Source organism: Trematomus bernacchii, unplaced genomic scaffold (genome assembly GCF_902827165.1).
Source record: "Trematomus bernacchii unplaced genomic scaffold, fTreBer1.1, whole genome shotgun sequence".
Taxonomy (NCBI): Eukaryota; Metazoa; Chordata; class Actinopteri; order Perciformes; family Nototheniidae; genus Trematomus; species Trematomus bernacchii.
This window is the reverse complement of record NW_022987817.1, coordinates 83,475-88,567: the sequence shown is the minus strand read 5'-3', so window position 1 is coordinate 88,567 and position 5,093 is coordinate 83,475.

Genomic DNA, 5,093 nt, shown 5'->3' with positions numbered 1-5,093 from the left:
TTTGAGCACCTACTGCTGGGTCAATGTGTCCTCCAAGGCCCCCCCCTGGGTGTGTGTGAGACAAGTGAAGTGAGTCAGCCTGCCAACAAGCAGCAGTGTGCTGTCATTTGAAACATGTTACCCCACTGTTTAACACACCTTTACCGACGTTTTGAGCACCTACTGCTGGGTCAATGTGTCCTCTTTCTTCCCCCTGGGTGTGTGTGAGACAAGTGAAGTGAGTCAGCCTGCCAACAAGCAGCAGTGTGCTGTCATTTGAAACATGTTACCCCACTGTTTAACACACCTTTACCCACGTTTTGAGCACCTACTGCTGGGTCAATGTGTCCTCTTTCTTCCCCCTGGGTGTGTGTGAGACAAGTGAAGTGAGTCAGCCTGTCAACAAGCAGCAGTTTGCTGTCATTTGAAACATGTTACCCCACTGCACACCTTTACCCACGTTTTGAGCACTCTTTCCTGGGTTAAAAATACATGTGCTGTAGCCTGGTTCTCTCCCAGTACTGGGTACTAGTTAATGGCACTATCACCACCACATTTAAACCAGATGAACTGGTAGTTATCCGGGGTGCTGCAGAGTCATTTTCAGGCTCCTCTCCGCAATTGTCCCCCTAAAATGATTTTAAATCATTATTTTTGCATTTAAATGCATTTATTCTATCATTTATATGGTTCCCCAACACAATGCACATAGTCTGGAACTCACTGGGGTCCTGCATATAATTTAATCAGGCGTTTTAACACTTTTTCCCATGAAAATGATTTTTAATCACTATCACGGGGCTATGAAAATAAAATTCAGGGTAATGCAGAGCACAAGTGCACCTTTTACTATTTAAATGTATTTGTATTATATATATTTGGGCTAGAAAGGTGACCTCTCTGGGTGATTTAGTCAGTTTATGGAGCTTAGCCCACAAATCCTGGATGATCCAGGTCGAATTTGGGTTCTCATAGGCGGCCTGCCCGGCGCCCCCACCAGTGGAAAGCAAAGAAAAGTGAAGAAAACGGTTAATTATATCTTAAAATAATCAAAAATGAAGTTTTGAAAGATTCTCAAAAAATGACTAAGTGCTAACAGGAGAAGGGGCCAGGTGTTTGGCGCTTCGGGCCGATTTTTCCCCTTCTCCGATGGTTGGTTTTTGATTATTTTAAGATATAATTAACCGTTTTCTTCACTTTGTTTTGCTTTCCACGGGTGGGGGCGCCTGGCAGGCCGCCTATGAGCACCCAAATTTGGCCTGGATCATCCAGGATTTGTGGGCTAAGCTCTATAAACTGACAAAATCACCCAGAGAGGTCACCTTTCTAGCCCAAATATATATAATACAAATACATTTAAATAGTAAAAGGTGCACTTGTGCTTTGCATTACCCGGAATTTTATTTTGATAGCCCCATGATAGTGATTAAAAATCATTTTCATGGGAAAAAGTGTTAAAACGCCTGATTAAATTATATGCAGGACCCCAGTGAGCTCCAGACTATGTGCATTGTGTTGGGGAACCATATAAATGATAGAATAAATGCATTTAAATGCAAAAATAATGATTTAAAATCATTTTAGGGGGACAATTGTGGAGAGGAGCCTGAAAATGACTCTGCAGCACCCGGGATAACTACCAGTTCATCTGGTTTAAATGTGGTGTTGATAGTGGCATTAACTAGTACCCAGTACTGGGAGAGAACCAGGCTACAGCACATGTCTTTTCAACCCAGGAAAGAGTGCTCAAAACGTGGGTAAAGGTGTGTTAAACAGTGGGCTAACATGTTTCAAATGACAACACGGTGCTGCTTGTTGGCAGGCTGACTCAGGGGGGCGAAAGAGGACATATTGACCCAGCAGTAAGTGATCAAAATGTGGGTAAAGGTGTGTCAAAAAGTGGGTTAACATGTTTCAAATGACAGCACACTGCTGCTTGTTGGCAGGCTGACTCACTTCACTTGTCTCACACACACCCAGGGGGGGGCGAAAGAGGACACATTGACCCAGCAGTAGGTGCTCAAAACGTGGGTAAAGGTGTGTTAAACAGTGGGGTAACATGTTTCAAATGACAGCACACTGCTGCTTGTTGGCAGGCTGACTCAGGGGGCCGAAAGAGGACATATTGACCCAGCAGTAAGTGATCAAAACGTGGGTAAAGGTGTGTCAAAAAGTGGGGTAACATGTTTCAAATGACAGCACACTGCTGCTTGTTGGCAGGCTGACTCACTTCACTTGTCTCACACACACCCAGGGGGGGGGCGAAAGAGGACACATTGACCCAGCAGTAGGTGCTCAAAACGTGGGTAAAGGTGTGTTAAACAGTGGGGTAACATGTTTCAAATGACAGCATACTGCTGCTTGTTGGCAGGCTGACTCACTTCACTTGTCTCACACACACCCAGGGGGGGGGCGAAAGAGGACACATTGACCCAGCAGTAGGTGCTCAAAACGTGGGTAAAGGTGTGTTAAACAGTGGGCTAACATGTTTCAAATGACAACACGGTGCTGCTTGTTGGCAGGCTGACTCAGGGGGGCGAAAGAGGACATATTGACCCAGCAGTAAGTGATCAAAATGTGGGTAAAGGTGTGTCAAAAAGTGGGTTAACATGTTTCAAATGACAGCACACTGCTGCTTGTTGGCAGGCTGACTCACTTCACTTGTCTCACACACACCCAGGGGGGGGCGAAAGAGGACACATTGACCCAGCAGTAGGTGCTCAAAACGTGGGTAAAGGTGTGTTAAACAGTGGGGTAACATGTTTCAAATGACAGCACACTGCTGCTTGTTGGCAGGCTGACTCAGGGGGCCGAAAGAGGACATATTGACCCAGCAGTAAGTGATCAAAACGTGGGTAAAGGTGTGTCAAAAAGTGGGGTAACATGTTTCAAATGACAGCACACTGCTGCTTGTTGGCAGGCTGACTCACTTCACTTGTCTCACACACACCCAGGGGGGGGGCGAAAGAGGACACATTGACCCAGCAGTAGGTGCTCAAAACGTGGGTAAAGGTGTGTTAAACAGTGGGGTAACATGTTTCAAATGACAGCATACTGCTGCTTGTTGGCAGGCTGACTCACTTCACTTGTCTCACACACACCCAGGGGGGGGGCGAAAGAGGACACATTGACCCAGCAGTAGGTGCTCAAAACGTGGGTAAAGGTGTGTTAAACAGTGGGGTAACATGTTTCAAATGACAGCATACTGCTGCTTGTTGGCAGGCTGACTCACTTCACTTGTCTCACACACACCCAGGGGGGGGGGGGGGTGTTGGAGGACACATTGACCCAGCAGTAGGTGCTCAAAACGTGGGTAAAGGTGTGTTAAACAGTGGGGTAACATGTTTTAAATGACAGCACACTGCTGCTTGTTGGCAGGCTGACTCAGGCGGGCGAAACAGGACACATTGACCCAGCAGTAAGTGATCAAAACGTGGGTAAAGGTGTGTCAAAAAGTGGGGTAACATGTTTCAAATGACAGCACACTGCTGCTTGTTGGCAGGCTGACTCAGGGGGGCGAAAGAGGACATATTGACCCAGCAGTAAGTGATCAAAACGTGGGTAAAGGTGTGTCAAAAAGTGGGGTAACATGTTTCAAATGACAGCACACTGCTGCTTGTTGGCAGGCTGACTCACTTCACTTGTCTCACACACACCCAGGGGGGGGCGTTGGAGGACACATTGACCCAGCAGTAGGTGCTCAAAACGTGGGTAAAGGTGTGTTAAAAAGTGGGGTAACATGTTTCAAATGACAGCACACTGCTGCTTGTTGGCAGGCTGACTCAGGGGGGCGAAAGAGGACATATTGACCCAGCAGTAAGTGATCAAAACGTGGGTAAAGGTGTGTCAAAAAGTGGGGTAACATGTTTCAAATGACAGCACACTGCTGCTTGTTGGCAGGCTGACTCACTTCACTTGTCTCACACACACCCAGGGGGGGGGCGTTGGAGGACACATTGACCCAGCAGTAGGTGCTCAAAACGTGGGTAAAGGTGTGTTAAAAAGTGGGGTAACATGTTTCAAATGACAGCACACTGCTGCTTGTTGGCAGGCTGACTCAGGGGGGCGAAAGAGGACATATTGACCCAGCAGTAAGTGATCAAAACGTGGGTAAAGGTGTGTCAAAAAGTGGGGTAACATGTTTCAAATGACAGCACGGTGCTGCTTGTTGGCAGGCTGACTCAGTTCACTTGTCTCACACACACCCAGGGGGGGAAAGTTAACACTTGCACCAAGGAATAAGTGTTTGAAAGGCGGGGAAAAGTTGTTTGAAATAGTATAATACCTCCAGGGCGCATAACTGCACTTTACAAGCCAGAAATAATGTTTAAATGGTCGGGGAAAGTATTTTTAAATGTCTTGAGAGAGTTTTATCCAGTCATTTTGCAGGATATCATTTAACATTGACGCTCTCCTGAAAATGCACAGAATATGTGCATTTGCAGGAGAGCGTCAATGTTAAATGATATCCTGCAAAATGACTGACTAAAACCCCGGAATAAGTGTTTGAAAGGCGGGGAAAAGTTGTTTAAAATAGGCTGATACCTCCAGGGCACATCACCAAAAATGTACAAGCCAGGGAAGGTGCCTCAATCCCGGATACTTTAGGTCTGTCACTTAGGGTGACCGCACCACTCCGACGCTCCCGAGAGTGGACGTCCATTATTTGTAAGGCACCTAAGACAGAAGGGGCCAACTGTTTGGCGCTTTGGGCCGTTTTTTCCCCTTCTCCGATGGTTGGTGCAACGGAGAAGGGGAAAAGGTTCTGGGGCTTCATTTCCCCTTCCCTATGTTACAGCGGATGCCCACAGTAGTGCTCCACACTGGGATACAAAGTACCCTTGGATCGAGGACCCAATCTCTCAACAACAGGACTGCAGTGGAAGCAACTTTTCTGAGGACAGAAAAACAACTCAAGAGGGAGCCAGATTGGCAAGCTGCCTACAAGGCACAGGTACATGAAATGGTGGAAAGAGGAGCAGCAAAGAAACTCACTAAAGAGATAAAGGACAGCTGGACAGGACCAGTATGGTATGTGAGCAACTTGGTGGCACCAAATCCTCACTCTGTGACAACACCAGTACGCCTTGTGTGGAACAGCAGCCAAAAGTTCA